Source organism: Natator depressus, chromosome 6 (assembly GCF_965152275.1).
Source record: "Natator depressus isolate rNatDep1 chromosome 6, rNatDep2.hap1, whole genome shotgun sequence".
NCBI lineage: Eukaryota > Metazoa > Chordata > Testudines > Cheloniidae > Natator > Natator depressus.
In genome coordinates this window covers 18,850,683-18,872,800 of record NC_134239.1, presented here as the reverse complement: position 1 = coordinate 18,872,800, position 22,118 = coordinate 18,850,683, and the positions used below count along the sequence as shown (strand labels likewise).

General features: G+C 47.3%; 1 long non-coding RNA gene across 1 annotated transcript in view; it reads left to right on the top strand.

The window, feature by feature from the left end:
• LOC141988763 (uncharacterized) overlaps positions 1–22,118 on the top strand; it is a 78,082-nt gene that overhangs the window by 44,918 nt on the left and 11,046 nt on the right. The window contains exon 2 of the long non-coding RNA XR_012639829.1: positions 21,197–21,277. This is a non-coding gene — a long non-coding RNA (uncharacterized LOC141988763). The remainder of the gene's footprint in view (positions 1–21,196; positions 21,278–22,118) is intronic.

Genomic DNA, 22,118 nt, shown 5'->3' with positions numbered 1-22,118 from the left:
AGAGTATTTATTAGTTTTAAACTTGTTGTCTTTCAATTTTATTGAATATCCTCTTGCTCTCATTTTATGAGAAGATAAATAAGACCTGCCTTCTCTATACCATTCATTACTTTATATGCCATTCTAACCTTTGATAATATTTGCAGTATTTTCTATTTCATTCTTTACACATCGTACGTTTTTTTGGGAGGGGTGGGCATGTTGACCTATATTACACATTCAGCAGAGGTTTACACTGAGCTGCCCACAATGATAACTTTTCCCTCAGTGGTTACACTAGATGTGGAACCTAGTAATGTGTATGAATAGTTCAAATTATTCCCTCCAATATGTATCACCTTGCACTAGTCAACATTTAATTTCATCGGTCAGTGTGGCCCACTTGCCTAGCTTTGCTTCAAGTCCATCTGAAGGTCCTCGCTGTCTTCTCTAGTCCTGAGATACCCAAATAGTTTTGTCATCTGCAGATTTGGCCACTTCACTATTCTGGCCCTTCTCCATGTCATTAGTGAATCCAATAAGCAGCGCTGCAATGCACAACGTGATGGTACAGTACTTCACTTTTAGCCTTTTGCCATGTTGAAAGCTGACCATTTTTTCTTTTTCTTTGTCTCTGTCCCAAAACCAGTTTTTCATCCATGACGGTACTTTACTTTCTCACCTCAGGGTAAATATCTTTAATACCCTTGAGAAAGACTTTGTGAAAAGCTTTCTGAACATCTAGATAAACTCTGTCAAACATCCACTTCCAATTTGCCCACTATTTTATCATCATGCTCAAATCATTCTGGAAGATGAGAGAGGCCTGGGTTTCCTTTACAGAAGGGATTGTTCCTATCGCATTGTATTTGGTTTAAGGCTTTTATAATTGTTTCTTTCATTTTTGTTTCATTCAGTTGACCAGGTGCACAAGTAAGGCTCACTGGTATGTAATTCCCAGGAGCACCCAGCACGTTTCTCAAAAGTAGGTCCTCTGATATAGCAGCTATTTTTAATGAGTTTGCATATTGTTGTCAGCAGCTGAGCCATTTCATTCTTCAGTCCCCTCTGAACTCATGGGTGTGACCCATGCAGGCCTGCGTGCCTGCTGCTCTTTGATTGACCAATTTGTTCCAGGAGCTCACTTGTAACCTCACAATATTATCGGAGAGAGACTCTCGGCGGATTTCTCCTTCAACTCCCCAAAACTCTCCCTCCCTCCTTCTGTGGGTCCCATCCCCCAGCTTTCTCTGTTCCTTCGCCCTGAGGGTCTTCTTTCTCTCCTTAGTTTCCTATGGGCTTGTCTATACAAATGCTTATGTCAATGTAAGTTATGTTGCTCAAGGGTCTGAACCCCCCCCCCCCCCCGAGTGACGTAACTTACATCAACTTAAAGTGGTGTCAACACCATGCTATGTCTTCTGGCTGAGGTGGAGTAGTCATGATTAGACTCAATAAGTTTATGAAAGAAATGGTATGATGGGATAATATGATTTTGGCAATTAATTGATCTTTAAATATTCATGGTAAATAGGCCCAATGGCCTGTGATGGGATGTTAGATGGGGTGGGATCTGAGTTACCCAGGAAAGAATTTTCTGTAGTATCTGGCTGGTGAACCTTGCCCATATGCTCAGGGTTTAGCTGATCGCCATATTTGGGGTCGGGAAGGAATTTTCCTCCAGGGCAGATTGGAAGAGGCCCTGGAGGTTTTTCTCCTTCCTCTGTAGCATGGGGCACGGGTCACTTGCTGGAGGATTCTCTGCTCCTTGAAATCTTTAAACCATGATTTGAGGACTTCAATAGCTCAGACATAGGTGAGAGGTTTTTCGCAGGAGTGGGTGGGTGAAATTCTGTGGCCTGCGTTGTGCAGGAGGTCAGACTAGATGATCATAATGGTCCCTTCTGACCTTAATATCTATGAATATATGTTGACGTAATGCGTCTTCACCAGACGTGCTGCAGCGGTGCCGATTTAACATGGTAGCGAAGACAGGCCCTATAATTCTTCCTCTCTCTCCCCCCCTCCCCTGTTCCAATTCCATGTCTCTTCTCTTCCCATTCCACATGCCCTTTTCCTTCCCATGTCTTCCCTCTCCTTTCCCCTCCTGCCACATTCCATCTGTTCCCCATGCCTTTCTCCTATATCCATGTCTCCCCTTTCCCTCCTCCAGGTCTTCTCTTCCCTTCTTCATAATACACAGGTGTGTGATGGCTTTTGAGACAGTGAGAGATCATGAACAACCACGCATGGCTAAATTTTTCAAAGAAGTCTAGGGGATTTAGATACCTCTTCTTTAGAAGTTAATGCCGGATATGTCGAAATCCCCTAGGCTGCTTCAAAAATCTCACCCTATGATTTTAGGGAAAAAAACGTCCATGACAAGATGATAGCCTTGATTATCACTACAAAAGTTCCCCCCCACCCCCCCTGCTGGTAATAGGTCACCTTATCTGATCACTCTTGTTACAGTCTGTATGGTAACACCCATTGTTTCATGTTCTCTGTGTATATAAAATCTCCCCACTCTATTTTCCACTACATGCATCCGATGAAGTGAGCTGTAGCTCACGAAAGCTTATGCTCAAATAAATATGTTAGTCTCTAAGGTGTAACAAGTACTCCTTTTCTTTCTGGTGACCAGGTTACTCTTTGAAGACTAACTTTACCACCAAAAAGGCTACAAGCTTGACTTCTATTTTAAAGGTCTCTGCTATGTTTTCATACTGAAAGCCTTATACAGGCAATTATTGATGATTAAATATTTGACCACTAGAGTCACAGGTGTCTAGTTCATGAGTATGCAAGAAAACTCTTTATAACTTTCTAAAGACCAACTGTGTTCAAAACAGGGCAAATGCGGGCCGTTCAGGGGCAGGCTTAGTAGTGGCTATGGAATCCTAACCTCTGTCAGATGCAAAGCTGCCAAGGAAGCAACGGGAAAGATTCCTCCTTAACACAGCTTTACTTTTACAATTGACAGACATCAGGCAGCACGAGATAAATCCCCTTCTCTAACTTCATAAAGCTGTTGATTAAGCAAGATTAATTTAAGTGAAGGTAAAACAGAGGGTGATGCACTTACTGTGAAAGTCCACAGAGAACTTGGGAGCCAGCTTCCGTTCTTTGCCCTGGTTTGCTGACTGTTTAGATCCACAAATAGAGACAAAAAGAACCCAGGACGGGGAAAAAGGAACACTCTTGTGCTCTCTCCTCAGCCTGAAGTCTGCTTTAGAGAGTGAGGAAAATACCACCTGTGAAAGTGAAATTCAGAGCAACCAGTTTGCAAAGTTTAACCCTTCACCCACCTGAACACAGTTGGAGCCTCTTAGAACCAATGTTTGCCTGGCTTTTAATGCATGCGTGGGAACAGGTGGGGGGAAGTGCGAATAAGCGTTCTCCTACCTTGCATGGCCTGTGCAAAGGCCAGGTAAAATTACAGTCCTGGCACTCAGTCCCTATGTACACAGAATCATAGGAATATAGGGGTGGGAAGGGATGGTGGGAGGACATCTAGGCCAGCCCCCTGCACTGAGGCAGGACCAAATGAACCTAGACCATCCCAGCCAGGTGTTTGTCTAACCCGGTGGTTCTCAACCTCTTCACCATTGTGGGCTGCATATGTAGCTCTCTGTGTTATGTGGGCCGCATCCACACAATAAATATACTACCTGGATGGCCCTGGGGATGTCACATGGGACACAGCTGTGTGCTGATTGGGCTGCAAGCTGCCTGCGGGTTGAGAACCACTGATCTAATCGGTTCTTAAAAACCTCCAGTGATGGGGATGCCACAGGCTCTTTATTCTGATCCATTGTCTTACAATCTATAAAATCCAGCTTTTGGGTGCCCGGCTGCTGTGGACATTTTTGGCGGATGTAAGGTAGCAGGAGCTTTTCCAAGCTTTAAGCCCCAATCAAAATGGCGACTGCACCAGGGGACATCACTTCTAAAGCAGATTGTTGGCCATAAAATGGAATGGTCACTGGCCCCTGCCAGGCTGTAATTCACCATAAACCCCCTCTTTCTCTTCCCTCTCCCTGCCCACATCTCTACCGGCCAACCAACGCGCCACCCACTCCGCCATCCATGTGCTCAAAATGGCAACCATATGCTATCTCTTCCCCCACCCCTGCTCTCGTACAGCTGATTCAAATGATCAAACTTTGAGCTGGTGAAAAAGTTTTTTGAAACGTGATACAGAAAAACAAGCCATAAAAATTAATAGTTTGTGTGCCCTGCATGAGGGTAAGGTTATCATAGCGTTTTATAAGGTATCTTTAACATCATTTTATTGCGGCATTCTAGGTGGCATATGTCATCTCATAAAAATTATTGCTTATAGAGATTGCACAGCCATACTAATCGTATGGCACCAGGAAGAGGTGTATTTAATAGCCACTTCATCATTGCAATCGTGGAGGTAAATGTAACATCATAACATTTCTCAGGTATAGGAACTGCAGAGGCAAAAACCTAACTATTATTAACCATTAAAATTCTCGACAGTCACTGTGGAACTCCCCTTGACTTTTCCATGCACTTTGTGCATGTCTGAAGAGGACAGAAAGCAGCATTTAAGGCAAAGAAAGTTTTTAATTTTAGTAGAGCAGCCCTATCATTCGTGCCGGCGTAGGTTGCAACAGCCTTCCAGTCCTGCAGCAATCCTTGTGAATAACATCACACATATCTTGCTGGTCTGTCCTTAGCCTTCTTGAATAAGCCCCTTCTCTTCTTCCTAGTCACTTGTATCAGCGTGATGTCATCCAAAGTAAGAGTGGCCTGAAGAGGTGCAGAGGCAATTACTGACCTGTCCCCCATTCTTGAGAAGTGACTAGCTTAGAACTACCACGCTGTCATCTCTACGATAACATATGGGTGGGATTTCCAAAATTGTATGTGTGACTTGGGAGCACAAACACGCCCCCCATCCCTGACAGTCAATGGGACTTGTGTTCCTAAGTCACTTGGGGGGTTGAAAATCACACTTGCAAGTGTGTAAGTCTTTAAAACAGAACAGATACTATATGTGATTTTTTTCAGCTGTTTGAATTGCCCTATGCTGTTAATTGTTTATGCTGAGCTGGGATCTCCCCAAAAAAAAAAAAAAAAAAAGCAAGCCAGAAACTTGAGTTTAAAATCGCATGATGACTAATCTTTTCTAGTGGGCTTTTCTCTTCATGGGATGAGAGAGAGACACACACACACAAGAGGATGTGTTTGTTTTTCAATATTTCTTGGTGTTACCCATAAAAGACTTTCCTGGGTGACTGTCTAGAGCAGTTCCTCAATCTGTCCAAGTGTTCTTCGGAAAACAAAGGTTTTGGAGCCAGCTAGGGCCTGAGCTGAGAAATGGGCCCTGCTTGGTACATCTCCAAACACAAAAGTTCCCCAAGGAATCAGTGTAGAGGGCCTATTTCATGCATCATTTTTACAGTGATATCATTGGGCCTAACTAACATAAAGGTGCTGCACATCCTCAGGCTGCCAGCACCGTTACTAACCTAGCATTCCTGCCATGGTTAGTGCGCCAATGGGGAATTTTAAGGAAAAGGCTTAGGGTAATCCTAGCTGTACAGTATGCCAGTGTAGACGTGACCTGCCTTTCTAATGTAAAACAGTAAACAGAAAAACTAACTTGTAATGGGGATGGGAGGGGAGCGTGTTAAGACGAACACACTCCAACCAGAAAACAAACAACTTTCTGTTCTCTGTGACTTGTGCCCCATAGCCCAGTGGTGGAAGACAGACTTTGGTCATTGACCCGCCTCACCTCAGGCATATTTGGTGCTGTTCTCTTATGTCCTGACAGGCAGAAGGGTGGTTTAATTCCCCCAAACTCAAAACTCAGATGCATTCTCACCAAAATGCCTTAAACTGTCACAGAGCTGAGATGCAAATAAGACGGTTCAGTCATTTCCCCTTGCTCACCAATAGATGGCAGCAGAAAGCTCCCTCTCTTATGGAGCTTCTGTTCATTTTGTCAGGTTTCAGAGTAGCAGCCGTGATAGTCTGTATCTGCAAAAAGAAAAGGAGTACTTGTGGCACCTTAGAGACTAACAAATTTATTTGAGCATAAGCTTTCGTGAGCTCCAGCTCACTTTATCAGATGCATGTAGTGGAAAATAGAGTGGGGAGGTTTTATATACACAGAGAACATGAAACAATGGGTGTTACCATACAGTTTGCGTTCTTCCAGCCCTGCTCTTCTCCCTGTTCACCAACTAGTGTTGACAGCGAGCTCCCAGATCTCTAGGGCTTCAGGCCACAGGGCCTATACTGGTTATTCCAAGCAACTGGGGGCAGACATGGTGTAACAGGGTTGGCACCCACCTCTCATGAGGGCCCTCTTCTGGTTGGGCATGTCTGCATTCTTTAGTTCTGGTGACCCCTTTCGGTGGTTCTCGGGTGGGTTTGTCAGCGACACAGAACTCTGGCCGAGTCACACTGTCTGCCTGTTAACCAGCAAAAACTCCTTCCGGGTTATACGGTCCACCGGAGCCTATCTCAGTACCCCTCTGGTGGTGTCTCTCTCTAGCCCTCCCTGGGCTTTGGTCTTTAAGTAGTCCCGCCCTGGTATGGGGTGGTATCCCCAGGGTTTCCTCCCTGGAGACACTGTCTTCCTGCAGCCCTCCCCAGGCTCAGGCCTAGCAACCAGCCATTATTTCTTGATTCATGGTCTTTATTGGATTCCAGCAAAACTGACACAGAAACCTACACCCGGGATAAATAAAATGTTGGAGACGGACACAGGAAATCCTGACTTAATAGCTGTGGGATTCTGAAAAACTACAAAACCCCTTGTAAATATACAAATAGTGATAGCTATTGGAACAGAATGGAAATTCCTGACTCGTTCTTGAGTCTCCCCCCTGCACTGACAGACTGAACAGGGGCAGTTATCAGATCTCTCCATCAAGTTCCCACATCTCTCCCTCTCCTGGCCCTGACCCCCTTCCTCCCTCTTGCTCACTCCACCCACAATCCAACTTCCCCCACCAAGGTCTGACCAAAAGCAGAGCCAATCCAGCTCCTACTCCTGTCTCTCTCACCCTCATGCAGGAGGGTTGGCCCTGACAACCTCTACCTAGCCACCTACCACAGATGCTGAAATATGCTGTTGGAGTACCTGGGGATGGCAGGGAATCTCTCAAAAGAGGCAGGTGTCCGTCTGTCCCCCGCACCAAGCTGTCGCCCCAGCTGGGGGCAGGCCAGCCAAGCCAGACCCACAATGGTGCAGTGTCTCCCGCTCACAAGCTCTGCTATCTCTCTATGACCAGATCAGGTTTTATCTTTTTCACAGCATCCAGCTCTGCCTGTGTTTCTTTGGTTACATGCCACTTGGATAAGCTGTGGGGAAAACAAGGAAAGAAAAGGCAGTGTTAATTCTCTTAGTAACTGGTTGAAAGAGAGGAAACAAAGGGTAGGAATAAATGGTCAGTTTTCACAATGGAGAGGTGAACAGCAGGGTCCCCCAAGGATCGGTACTGGGGCCTGTGCTGTTCACCATATTCATTAATGATCGGGAAAAGGGGATGAACAATTAAGTGGCAAACTTTCCAGACAATACAAAATTATTCGAGATCATTAAGTCCAAAGCAGCAGACTGTGAGGAGTTACAGAAAGATCTCACTAAACTGAGTGACTGGGCAACATGAAATTCAGTGTTGATAATTGCAAAGTAATGCCCATTGGAAAAAAACTACAAGCTATACACCCACAGTGATGGATTCTAAATTAGCTGTTACTACTCAAGAAACATCTTGGAGTCACTGTGGCTAATTCTCTGAAAACTTCTGCTCAATACGCACCAGCCGTCACAAAGGCTAACCAGTATTTTAGAAACCATTAGGACAGGGAATAGATAATAAGACAGAAAATATCATTAATGACACTTATAAATCCATGGTATAGCCACATTTTGGATACTGTATCCAGTTCTGGTCACACCCACCTCAAAAAGGATATAATGGAATTGGAAAAGGTTTAGAGAAAGGCGACAAGGTGATCGTGGGTATGGAACAGCTTCCATATGAGGACTAAAATTATTAGAGTTATTCAGCTTGGAAAGGGAATGACTAAAGGGGATATTATAGAGGTCCATAAAATCATGAATGGCGTGGAGAAAAGATGTTATTTACTCCTTCAAACAATGCAAAAAACCAGGTGTCATCCAATGAAATTAATAGGCATCAGGTTTAATGCAAATCATTTTCACACAATGCACAACTAATCTGTGGAAATCATTACTGTAGGATGCTGTGATGGGTAGAAGTATAAATGAGTTTAAAAAAGAATTATATAAGTTCATGGAGGATGCTCAGGGATGTGACCCCATGCGTAGGACAATCCTAAATCTTTGACTACCAGAAGCTGAGAGTGGAAGATGGAGTGGATCACTCCAAAATTGTCCTGTTCTGTATACTCCCCCTGAAACTCTGATACGGGCCATTGTCAGAGACAGGCTACTGGGCGAGATGGACCATGGACCTAGTGTGGACTATGGACCTAGTGTGGCAGCTCTTATGTTATGTTCTCTGCAGACATAACGCCTGTCTCCACAGTTTCTCTGAAGCATAGTGCTCTGCCCACCACTGGGGTCTTTCTCATCTGCCTGCCAGAGCCCACTGGATCTGTGTCACTGTCACCGCCCTGCCTGCTGAGCTCACTGCCAGCAGGTGCCTTCCCTTGGAGGAGGAGGGGAAGAGAAGCGCTGGTGCAGTCTGTAGCCTGGCCGGCTCCCCCTACACCCCACTCACCCTGTGAGCTCTGGGCAGGGACAGCAATGTCCTTTCTGCACATAAAGGGCTGGATTGTGCAGCCCTTGCTCAGGGGGGTGAGCACTTACTGACACAGGCAGTCCCATTGATCGCTGTGGGGCTACTCAGTGCTCACAGGGAGCAGGGGCTGCAAAATCCAGCCCAGGGAATCTCCCCATGGAAGCAGCAAGATCTCAGCTCTCAGTGCTGCAGGGGCTCCTCACACCCCCTCCCCACAGGGCTTCAGTAACACAGCTCTTGAAGGGGGTGAGTTTACAGTAGCTGTTGTGGGGCTGCAGACTTGGCCGGAAACTACTGCAATGCAGATGGGAGCTCAACAACCATCTCGGCTGCAGGAAGATATTAAAGTTTCACTTATTCTTGAATTTCTTTTACAGCGAGTTCAGGGGACTGGGATTTGTCTGTTTGTTTACAGTAAATGTGGGAGGGCAGGCTCCCATGCTCCAGTTAAGAGCATGGTGCTGTTCTACAGGGACCTGCTGGTGTAACCCACCCTTACCCAATGTGGCTCTGTCCCCCTCTAGTGGCTGGTTTACATAAAAGTTTGAGATGGCTACAAAGTTCAGCTAACAGATCTGGGGGGTGTAGTTCAGGCAGTAGAGGCTTGTGTGTTTCGATCCAGAGATCACAAATTCTATTCCTCCAGCCAGCTGCCCGCCCAGGGGAGTCACATTACACTGGCCCGGTTACATTTGCATCCAGCCACTTATTCCCAAATGCTTGATTTAAAAATATAAAGTTTCCAAATCCAAATTGTTCTGAACGCTGCCTTGAGGTGTCTCTGCACAGGCTCACTTATATATCCCAGAAATAAATTGGGATCTCCAGGACTGTGTGCACACGTCTTTTTAAAGGTATTTGCTGCCCCGAAGCGCCACAGAACCTGCTTCCATTCCTCCCTTCTGGCTCCAATCCTCTCTACTCTAGTTGTCTCTCCTGTCCTTCTCTCTGACTTGTTTAAGCAGTTTTCCTTTTCCTCTTCAGGAAAACCACTATATTATCCAACTTTAACTAGTGAAATGATCCCCACCAGCACCACATGTGATCTAGTTCCAGGGTTAGGGGCCTGGCCAGTAACACTGATTCTCGGAACAAGGGCTCATCGTGACCCTGAGTGACAAGCACAAATTAAAGGGACCCAGCTGTAACGTACACCGGTTTCTGCAGGTTGCAGGCTGGCTGTGTCCAGCCCTCACACAGCAGCCACACTCCGGTATCTTCCAGTTTGTTCTCCCGCAGGTCCAGCTTGGTCAGGGTCCTGAGAGCGGAGGAGAGCTCCCCGCAACACCCAGCTGTGAAATCGCATTTCTCCAGTCTGCAAAAACCAGAGCTACACCAGGAGGAAACAAGGGTTATTTTTGCCCCATTCCCTGGTATCAGTGGTGGCTTAAAGGAGATTCTCTACTCTGGACATGCACAGATACATCACAATGCTCCCATTGGCCCGACAGGCCCTGGAGGGATTTCCTCCCACGTGCACTTGTTGGGTCAGTTACTGTGTAGAAATGTCCAGTTGACATTGAGGGGCCATTTCTAATGACCTGGGGAGTCATAACAATATGCTGTAGTGAGCTGCTGGTCCAGTACTGGGTACCCCACCATCTAGAATGGGGCGAAGGGAAAGGACTGGGCCCCCCAGGTTATTCTGTGAGAGGCAGGGACCCAGAATGACAAGGAAAGAGAAGTGACATCCTCGGGACAGGGGGGAATCAGGCAGAGAGAGAGAGATGGCCCGTGTGTGTGAGGGTGAGCAGCAGGCAGGGAAGGCCAAGTAGCAGCATCCTGAGAGCCAGGGCAAGGAGGCTGTCTGGGAAGGTGAGAGCTGATCAGGGAAGAAGGCTGTGGCTGGCAGCAGCAGCCCCAATGCGAAGTGGGGGGGGGGAAGGGAGGAGGAGCCTGCAAGCAGGAGGGGAGAGGCAATTGCTAAGGCTGGGTGACGCAGGAGGGCAATGCAGAAGTACCCTGACCAGATCAGAGATGACAGGATTGAGCTCTGGCTGGTGGGGCCGCAGACCAGCCCCTAATTATCTGCCATGAGAAGGACAGGCTAGAAAGGGCATCGGGGCCCAGCCCACAGCCGGCGCTCAGTGACATACTTGCTGGCCGGGCTGTGTTATCAGTAGCTGGGGTGATGCTGCAGATTTTGGCCTGAAATGACTGGTGATGAGCAGGGGGAGTCCCAGCCCCTTTGCGGGAAACATGTTCATCCTGACGTTATTTATTCAGATTTATTGTTTACAGCCAGTTTGGGAGAACAGAGTAGTGCTTTGTTTTCTTTTCTTTCCAGACTTTTGGGAGAGCAGGAGTGACGGCTCCGGTTCAGGGCAAGGTGTACGTGTGTGACCACTGTCTTAGTGAGTAAAGTACTTGTGTTTCTAGTTTACAAAGAAACTGTGTTTCTAGTATACAAAGTACGGGGGCTGCCCCTATAGACAGTCCCCAGCTAATGATGGTTGCTGGTTCATTTCTTCGTCTTTTTAGTCCTTCCCACTTCCTTTTCCCTCTTTGTCTAATTATCAGGCTTTGTCCCAGGATTAGTTCTTGTGATGATGGTAAAGGGTTATTCTAATCAAACTGTGAAAGTCTCCTATAACTGTGTTCGCCTTCACACTTAGTGAGTAAAATAACCCAAGTACCTACTTTAAAATGCACTGCATTTATAGTGTATGAAGTATCATTGTGTGATCCAACTCATTTAGTAACAGATAACAGATCTACACAGCAGTGGGCCTCTTTCCCACTCCTTGGGAAGAGTACGTGTTTTTCAAGAGTTGTTCGGTGCATTCATAGTATGCTGTGATCCCAGGAGAAAGAGCTGAAATCATCATAGTGCAATGTTTACTAGCGCAGACTAGAGGAAATCAGCTGTTCCTTACCCTAGTTTCTGCAGTTTGCAGTTGGGATGTTTCAGTCCCTCACACAGCAGCTGCACGCCTGAATCTCTGATGGTGTTGTTCTTCAGGTCGAACTCTGTCAGGGTCTGGCTGGTGCTGAAAACAGAGGAGAGATCCCCACAACTGAGACTCTGCAACCTGTAGGAGACAGATATAGACAGAGAGCAAAATAACTACTTGTTTGGGCCCCATTCTCTGTATTTCCTGTCACTTATCAACATGTATCTCCAAAGAGATGACTAATTTAGAGACAATAGAGAGAAATCATTTTATTTCAATTTAAATAGATACACCTGTGCAAAGCTCTAGGCCCCTAACACATAATTAATATGATAGTCAACCCCCTCAGCAGCATTAAAATAAACAGTCAAACAAGAGCTCTACCAAAAAATTCCTTTCTACCCCTACATCCTTCTGGGAAGCAGCCCTCTCCAAATTAAACAGGTGTCTTTTGCTGCATGTCTGGAATATTTGCAAGCTATTTTGTACCACAGGGGATGCAAATTCCAGAGTCCCGGAGTACTCCCGGTAAGTGCCCTGCAAGCTGGCCCTTCTCTTTTATAACAAACGGGACCCAGTTCAAACATCCCAGCTGTGGCAGCCTGGCACAGGAAGAGAGGTGATTTCTCAGGTGGGCTGAGCCCAGGCTATTTCGAAAACCAGCTGTTACTGTATCTTCAGCTTTTTGCAATCTGGAGGTCCCTCCCACAGCAGCTGCACACGGGAATCTCCCAGCTTTTTATTCTCCAGTTCCAGCTCTGTCAGGCGCTGGCTGGTGCTGGAAGCAGAGGAGAGATCCCCACAACAAGCGGCTGTGAGACTGCAATGCCCCAACCTGCCCAAGACAGAAACATACAATCACTCCCTGTTTGCTGCGGTTCCCTCTCTGATGTCAGCGTCTGTGTGGAAGGGGATGGTTCATTTAGAAGAGACCAGTCACAGGGCTCTAGCAGGACTGCGGGATGTTGGCACCAAAGGCCCCTGTGTGAATTGCTCTCCACGTGCCCCTGGCTCTGTCAGTCACTCCGGGCTCCACAAGGGAATGTTCAGATGAGCTGCAGGAAGGGGACCAGCATGTGGGAGCATTTGCAGTGGGCTGGAGAATCTTAAAAGACATCAAGGAACAGTTCAAACCCTCTCCCAGTGCTGGTATTCTGGTTCCTTTCTGCTCAAGCAAATGAAATCTAAGGTTTTATATAAGCTCCCCTGCCTTTCCCCAAAACATTCCCCAGTGCGTAAAGCTATCAGCCCTGATGTGGGAGCTGAAACCTCCTCAAACAAGAAGACAAGTTACCCTATTTTGCTCAGTCAAACTCTCAACTATTTATATTGCTCATGATATCGGGGCACTGGGGACTGGGAAGGCCTCAGCTTCCTAGACAGAGAGTCTGAATGGGGCTGTGGGAGGCTCTTGTTGTTCTGCACAACCTGTTTGGAGCTGGACACCGAATAAGAACCTAAGCACTAGTGATCACTTAACACCACAGATATGATGCGCAACCCACTTCCACAGCCTGTCTCTTTAGCACCATTGGGTTCCGCGCTTCCAGAGGGATTTTCTGGGTGCTTGAGAAATGATCTTCCTCCCCTCCCTGTATCAGACCCACGTGCGAAGGCCAGAGATGGGGTTTACAGTGCTTGTAAAATGAAGGATTTGCAGTGAATCCCACCTAGTGCTCCTTGTAACGTGTTCCACAGCTGGGACACGTGATCTCAGGGACCAAGTGATCCCAGTAAACTACATGCTCTTGTGCTGGCTCCACAATCAATAAATGCCTCTGAAGGGGATGGTGGTGGGGAGAGGGTGTTTCTTGGCCTACGGAATTGCTATGGGAAGTTTGTAGTTATAAAGGGTTCAGCCATCGAGGTTAAGTGGCTACATATGAGGGAAGCCTGGGCCTGGATCACAGAATGTATCACTGGCACATCTTGGGACACTCAGGTAAAATCTCCCTTACCAGTAAAATGGGGATAACAACATTGACCTGTCTCAAAAGAGTGGCCTGGGGACTGAATAAATTATGTTGTAAAGTTCGACCTAAGCGCAAAATGTTGTTCAAGTCCGTCACTGGCAGAAGCAGGAATAGATGGCAGGGATTTATGGCTGCTAGCCCTGTAGTTTGTTCCTCTGCTCAGTGCTGTCTGCAAATATAGGTTCAACATTTATTACCTTCCGATCCTCTGGGGCAATAACTGATTTTAATGACAGATTGCACATTCCTGTAAGCACTTCAGCCACGTCATTCTTCAACTCCTTCAGAACCCTTAGCAGTGCAGCATCTGTGGACTTGTTGCTCTAATTTATCAATTTGTTCCAATACCACCTCCTCTCATAGTTCTTCATCTCTATTACTGACCATGGCTGGCGTTGGTGTCTCCCCAACAATCACTGAAGATTGAGGCAAAGAAATAATTTAGCCTCTCTTCAGTGTCCTTATCCTACATAATTGCTCCCTGTATCCCCTGGGGGTCCAGTGGACCCACTGATTTCCATGCAAGCTTCCTGCTTCTGACGTATTTAAAGAACTTCCTGCTGTTTGTTTTTATAGCGTTGGGTATTTGCTCTTGTCATTTTGCATCCCTCTCTGATTTGAGGGGTGTGGGCCTTTACAGTCTCTGTTGTTGCAGCCTCTATGCAAAATCTAATTTTAATGTCTTGACTTTTGACTTCCTCGTTTTATTAAATCTGCCTTTCTAAAGCTTAATATCACCATGCTACCTTCCCTTCCCCCCATGGATGTTGAATTTAATTATACTGTGGTCACGGTTACTTAGTGGCTCAAGTATCGTTACTTCTCACACAGACACCAGAGTCTTACTTTGGATGAAGTCGTGAGTACCCTCTCTGCATGTGTCCCCTGCTACTAACCGTTCCAAGAAGCAATCGTTGAAGGTGTCAAGAAATTGCATCTCTAAACCTTGCACTGAATACTTGACCATTTTAGACAAGGGTTGTTGAAGTCCCCCATTATTCCCAGCTTCTTAGACTTTGTTGTCTTTGATCACTCTTGTACCCTTCATAGCCTTTCCCAGATAGGGAGCCCTTACTGGGCAAGGCTATGTTTTCTCCACAGAAACAATGGTGACCTTTTCAAAGACCAATATATAAGCTGAAAATTTTCCCCCTTGCAGCAAACCTGATGCCACACAAAGGAGGCATTAGAGAAAACACACTTCTGCTTGTGGGGTAGGATCCCAGGGCTGGAGCCTGTAGCTGAGGGAGTCCAGGGGCCCCCTTTGACTAGGTGTACATTAGGTTTTACCGTGACTTAGTTGATTGCCAGTTGATTTTTTGCAGGAGAGGAACTGGAAGCCCTTGTACCATTAGGCACCACTTTATGTAAATTTGGGTAGTTTTTATGCAGTTCTAAAGTCCATTGTTTCTGTCACAATATGTTGCCAGTTTTCAAATGAATCACCTTACAATAACGAAGCAGGACTGTTTAGAGCCTCCAGGACCAAAAGTGGCCTGCAGACCACAGGTCTGACGCCACTGTGATCGACAGATCCAATGGCTAGATGTGCCTCATCTCCTGCCAGGCCCTGGGGAGAAGGGCCAAGAAAGCAATCCTGAGTCACGCCCTGTGATATCGGAGCACCTGAAAGAGAGCAGCAGAGCAGTGCTGACACCAGGGGGCCCTTACATTAGCCTCTGCCTGATGGTGGAGCTTCAAGGAGCACTTCTGACCAGGGACTGCATCTCTGGTAGTGAAAAATGGTCTTCTCACAGTAGCCATTTTTGATTGGCTGTGACTCTCTAAGCAGGAAAGTCCACCTCAAAGTTCGTGTGTCCATGCAGCAGTAGCTCCTGGGTTCTGGAGCTGTAGACTGAAGAGTCTTGCTCCAGTGGGCTAACTGAGTGTTAAAACAATACTGTGTGATCTTCCAGCTGGACCTCAGGAATGGGTTTATTGCTACTAGAGGACACTATGTTCCTGAGAGAGAATTTCCTGGGTGCCCAGCTGAACCAAGTGATGATGGAGGAGTTTGAGGAGTAATTGCAGATCCTGGGCTTAGGGATAAGGTATTCAGCACATTAGAGTATTTGGTACATCCATGAGAGCCTTGTGACTGAGATTTCAGACTTGTGATCATTCAGCGTGGGCAGTAATTGAATGTTACTCGATGTCATCACAGGAAGCAGACACCAGCCACACATGCTGGCGAGCACGTTACGTAGAGGACACCTGTAAATATATAGAGGAAGCCAAACGTTACTTACCCCAGTCTCTGCAGTTTGCAATTTGGATGTTTCAGTCCCTCACACAGCAGCTGCACTCCAGAATATCCCAGAGAAACATTATCACGCAGCTCCAGCTCCGTCAGGCTCTGGCTGATTCTGAGAACAGCGGCGAGATACCCACAGCTGGCACCCTTGAGACCACAATTCCACAACCTGCAGGAGAGAGAAAACACCAAGAAAAGCAATCACAGCATGAACGGGACTCATCACAGCTGTTATAGCAGGTGGCCACACCCACCAGCCCCTCTGCCCAATCAGCATAAAAAATGGGCCAGAAGTCCTGCCCTAGACCCTGTCCTAAGACCCATCCCTTGGCCAGTGAAAAACCAATGTTGGGTGTGACATCCTGCTTAAGCCTCATTGCTTGCACTCCACCCTGACCAATCAGCACTGAGAATGGACCAGCAATTTCAACCCCCCAAAACCTCTGCCATTGGCCAATAAGAAATAACGGTTCGGGTAATTCTTCCTCCCTAAGCACTGCCCAGCCCTTTCCACCCACCAACCAGAATTCAGCCTGGGGAGAAGGCTGGCCCTTAAGATCCACCCACTCAGCTCTCAACCAATCCAACTGGACTTGGGACAGATCAGCCCCATAATGGGGCAACCCAGTCACAGCAGGCCCATCACTACAAGGAGGCTGTAGGGGGAACCACCTCCCTGGGCAGCTGGGCCAGGCTCAGAGCAGGAGCTGGGAGATTCTGCTCCTCGTTGTCCCTGGCACTAGTTCGGTTGCTCGCCTGCCGAATGCAGCTGTCTGTCTATCTGTCTCTTCCACCAGCTCCCAGCTCTGAGCCTCAGGCCTGGGGAGGAGAGGCACTGCGAGACCCAGCACTGGCAGCATCACACCCACCTTCCATTGAGACCAGGGATCAAAGGGAGGAGATGAGTCCCATGAGAAAGGGGATCTCTGAGATTTGAGGAGAGCAACCATATGAGCTTGTTCACAGGGCCTGTTCCAGGGTCCCTTGTGGGGTTATAAACAGAAGTTTGGCTGTGTTCTGTAAATCCCCTGCAGGCTGGGCTCCTGATGGAGCTGCCAGCCAGCTAAGCTGGGAACTATGGTAGCAGTTGGCTGCTTATCTCCATATGCAGCTCAAGGACCACCCGCAAGCATGTCTGTCACATAATGCTACTTCGCCCTTCCTCAAAGTCTCACAGGGAGCCTCCTTGGCTCCCCCGACTGATCCCTCTCCACTCACAACAACTGCTAAATCCTGCACACGTGTCCCAGACCCACCACCCACCAGAACTGGCCCTTGCACAGCTTCCTCCATAACTGTAGTTGCTTTGAAACTATGTCACTCTACCAAAAGGGGAGGGGAGCCCACAAAGTCTGGGAGAGAAAGAAGGGCCCCTGAGGACAGTATGGGGGGAGAGAAGTCTCCAATCCTATAGTGGTGAGACACTAGTGTCGGGCTCAGACACTAGAGACACACCCACCCCGTCAAGCACTTTACATAGAGGACACCTGTAAATACACTGAGGAGGCGAAATGCTACTTACCCCAGTCTCTGTGATTTGCAGTTTGGGTGTTTCAGTCCCTCACACAGCAGTTGCACTCCGGAACCTCCTATATACGGATTATAACCCAGGTCCAGCTCTGTCAGGCTCTGGTTGGTTCTGAGAACAGCAGCAAGACGCCAACAGCTAGTGATGCTGAGGAAGCATCCGTTCAACCTGAAGGAGAGAGCAATGCAGAGAAGAACGATCATGGCATGTATGGCGCTCATCACAGCTGCTCTGACAGGTGGCGGACAGAGAGGAGGAGCACTATCAGAAAACCAGGAAATACGCAGTTAAGGTACCTTGCATAAAGATTTCTCAAGCAAAAAGAGCTTGATCCTTTCTCCTGAGCCTTCTGAGTGCACGTTGGGAAGGAATGATGCACCGAGTGATATTCTGGTACACGTCCCTCCCTGAGATAGATAAGGCATGGACATGAGTCTGCTATGATGTAGAAAGTTGTACCGGGGGTAGGACCCTTGTACAGGGTGGCAAAAGGGGAGGGATAAAAGCTATTTAGATTTTTTGTTAAGCCAACAGGCAAAGGAAACTGAAGAGAGCTTGTGTACTCTAGTTTATCTATAACACACCTACCACTAAGTCACGCAGTGAGCAAGGGACACAAACACTGCAAGTGTTGCACTTCAGAGCCATGGGTGGTAAAAAGAAATAGAGGGGCAGTGGGGCCTGCTCTGTCCTTTATGCCTTCAGCTGGGGAGGTGTCAAAGCACACCCAGGGCCCAGGTGTGGCCCCAACAGACACTGCTGTTCAAAGAACCTGATGCACATGGGGAGCATGCGCACCAAGAGTGGAACCTGTGTGGACAATCACTTGAGAAATGAATCTATACTTATCTTGTCCTCCTTAGGACATTCCCTTTCCTGATGGGAATTTAATACTCAATATTTTCTTTAGTTAAAAAATGTCTACTGAGTCAAAACTAACCGCCTGCCTCCTTTTCAGTGACACTGCAGGACATGTGGGTGGATATAGCTCTGTTGAGTTACCCTGACTCTTCCCTTCCTCCGCCTCCTTGGAGAGTGGCTTAACTCACTGGACTTTTTGTTTTCCCCGAAGATTTTTTTTTGAGGGGGGGGGACAATGGCCAAGGAGGATGGCTGAACGTAGTAAGGAGATGAGATTTGAGTCATGCCACTACATTATGTATCACCACGTTCAGGATCTGAAGTGCCCAGGCAAAACATACAGTCCTGAGAGGAGGTCAGTCTGTCTTTCATTCACAGCTAGGACTCAGAGAGGCAGCCTCAAACCTCTTCTCATGGAGGAGGTCTCAGGGTCCAGTTGAGACCCCTGTACCATTGACATGAGGTGAGGAGCGGGGGGAACCCCAATCCCAATTAGCCAAGCTGAGTGCCAGGCATATCTGATGAAGCTGGCCAACAGTCCATGGAAAGGCTCTGAACTGAAGGTCAGTGCTGAGTCTCTGACTCTGTCCTGTGATGAAGGCCCTGAGATCTGACTGAACATCAGCTACCTGGTGTCAGGATTCCCCCTTTCTAGGCAGGGAGAAGAGGCAGTAAAAGGAGAAGTGGTGCAGACCCGGCAGGTCATCTCACTGCCACCGGTCTGTGAGGAAGGCTAGTAAACATGGTACCAAAGGTCAGTGGATAGCTAGTGGTTTCTTAGCATTGGGTGGCCCTGCTGTGGTGAAGCCCTGGCATTAGGAGGGCTGCAGATTTAGCAACACAATGTCACCTGCTGCCTCTTTCTGTGCCAGGCAGAGCCTAGCTTGTGACATCAATGGTGTCTATGGTGTTCATGCTAGTTTTCCTTTCCCTCCTCCATGGTTACTGTCAGTGAATTCGCCTGTTACATCTCTGAATTCTACAGCACTGAAGCAACTCTCAGGGGAAATGGGCCTTTGTGCCAGCCTAGTACCCATGGAGGTTGAGGCCCATACTGAAGGTACCCAGAGTCAGGAAGTGTCCCTTATCCCTTGTCCCTCAGTGCTGCCTCTGACCAGGGTGCTTTGAGACCCTTAGAGGCCCCATCTTGGGGATCTATTCCTTCATGGGGCACTCCAGGGCCACCTCAGCCTCATGTTTCCATGCCTTCATGGACCTATTTGTTTGTGTGGGCTTCCCCCATCCATGGGGCAGATCATATTGTCAGTCTCCAAGGAAGCCTTCTCTTCAAGGTTCGACTCCAGCGAAGATTCACACCTAGAGACCATCCATCTCCCATGTCGTGGCCTCCTCTCTCGTGGCCACAGCCTCACAGAATTCTCAGCAGCATGTGAGGAAGGTTTGAAGAGGATGTTAATAAAGATCTCCTTCCATCATCCTTACACATTTATATTGTGGCAGTGCCCCAAAGCACCAATCAAGATTGCGGCTCCAGTATGCTGGGTGCTGTGCACTGAGTGAGTGAGACAATCCCTCCCTAGAAGCTTTACATCTAAAAGGCATGAAACACAGGGTTGAGGAATGGGATGGAACATTCACTTCTTTGCATGTGTGGTGACTGGTGCAGTTTTGTTAGTCCCGTGTTTTGTTGTTTAATTGGGGTGGAGCATGAGTTAATAATAGTAAGAAAGAAGGAAAAGGGAAAACATCTTCATTCCCTGAAGGATCTGTGAGATCATCTTTCCCAGGAGCTCCAGCAGATACATTTAAAAGTTTACAAGAGTTTTTTTGGAAGCCATGCAGATGATCTTGATATAGCCGTCTATGGTACAAGAAACAGAAAAGCACCACCTTTCGGATACTGATTAGTCTAAACAACTGGGATCGTTTATTGTTTCTATAATGAAGGTATCCTGGAGCCAGCTAAATATCTTCAGACTCACACCAGCAATCACCTCCCATCTCTATGTGGGCAAGGTGCCTCCAACAGGGCCCTCCAAACAGGTTTGAATCTTTCTATTCCCACCTCGTCACTGGTTGTAACAGCTGCTAACAGATGCCTGGATCTTCTAGCCAGAAATATGTCTTCTCTTGCCGCACTCTAGGTGCAGATGGCCAACCACCAGGAAGTGCTGGCCAATTATGATTTCCTCACATGGAAATCACCCTTCCCATCCTTTCCTTGCCATCATCTGGGAGCTGTTGGAGAAGTACATGGAAGTGGGTTGTTTTTGAAGGTCAGCAAGCAGCTACACATGCCTTTTATTCCAATGATGATGCCTTGGCTACTGTGCCAGTGCCCACAGTACTTATGAGTAGAGTCTCATGGCTGAAGAGTTCAAGTCTTCGTCCACCCATCCAGATCATGACTGAGGACACCTCTCTTAAAGGTTTGGGATTGTTCCGTGTCAAACGGATGATGTCTTTCAAAACCGTAAAGACTCTACAGCTGCTCTTAGGCCATTCAGCCTGTGCCCACCCACACCGCCCTCCCAGGCTGCAAGAAATCAACGCTCGACCATTTTTAGAGGCCAGGTGAGGGGTTGGATTTTATTCATTTCTTTAGTAGTTTTGTTAGTTTTATGTTTGTTTTTTCCAGTCCTTGTTTTGTTGTTTCATGGTTTGGTTTTGTAGCTGAACTAACAGGTCCTTTCTAGCCTGTATTTCCCTTTTGGAGAGAGAGAGGAGAGTGCTCTGGGTCTAGAGGAAAAATATCCCTCAGGGGTCCTCCCTGTAGCTCAGAATTCTTACCCAAGTTCTCCCGCACCTACTGGACTAGGTCTCTGGGTGATGTGCAGCCTCTTGGGGGAGGATGGCAGCAATGGATGGACGATGGAAAAGTGGATTTAGTTGGGGTGTGGGAGTAGAGAGGTCATCCAGCTGTTAAATCATTAATTAATTACCCTGCTCTGTGTTCTACTTTGCAGATCTCAGGAGTGGAAGTTGCTGATGAGACAATGAACAGACAGCCATGGCAACCCTTCAGTGAGAACAGTGCATTATGGGAGGTAGATGAGCATGGGCATGCCATGGCAGTGCTAGCTAGCCCCTGATTTTGCCTTTACATTTTTCAAAAGAATTTCCAAGGGATCAAAGCAATATTTTTCAAAGTTGATATGTTTTTGAAATTCAGATGCTATCACATTATATTTCTTATTCCATCTGTCTTTGTTAGTCCAGGGTTGGGGGTGTTTGCGGGACGTGGTGGTGGACAGGAAGTGATTGCAAGAGATTGGCTCTGAGCAAGGCTGATGTGAGCACTTGTGTGTGCAGATGTGCCGGGTGACGGGGTGGCAGGTAACTATGCTGCTGCTGGCAAGGCCAACAGTCTCTAGCATAGACCTAGCCTCAGAGGCTGCTTATCCATCCAACGCCCCGCGGAACAACTCAGCCGCTAGACCCTGGCCATAGAATTCCTTGTCAGAGGGGATCAGAGTGAGCCTTGAATTGGCCACGTTCAGAGCAAAATGCAAGATCATCTCTTTGCCAAAGCCTTTTCCAGTAAGACCACCAGGGTCAGCAGGAGATGCGGACAGTGAGGGATGAGAGTGTAAGAAGAGGAGAGAGAGGGGGCTGGAGGTAAAGAGAGACAAACTGCTATTCCCCTTCTCACCACTTCTTTGCCCAAAACAATCCCACAACACCAAACCCACCTATGAATCAGGGAGAAGCCTCAAGATCAAATGAGGATAGGTGGTTATTACATGGATTGTTACTCGAGGATACTTACAGGGCTTAGATACCATGGTGACAGACATCTTAAAATTCCATACAGTGGACAGATCTTTTCTCTAGCCTCTGGAGTCTTTCCTGAGCTCCAACAATTTCTCCTGGCCGCATTGCTTACCT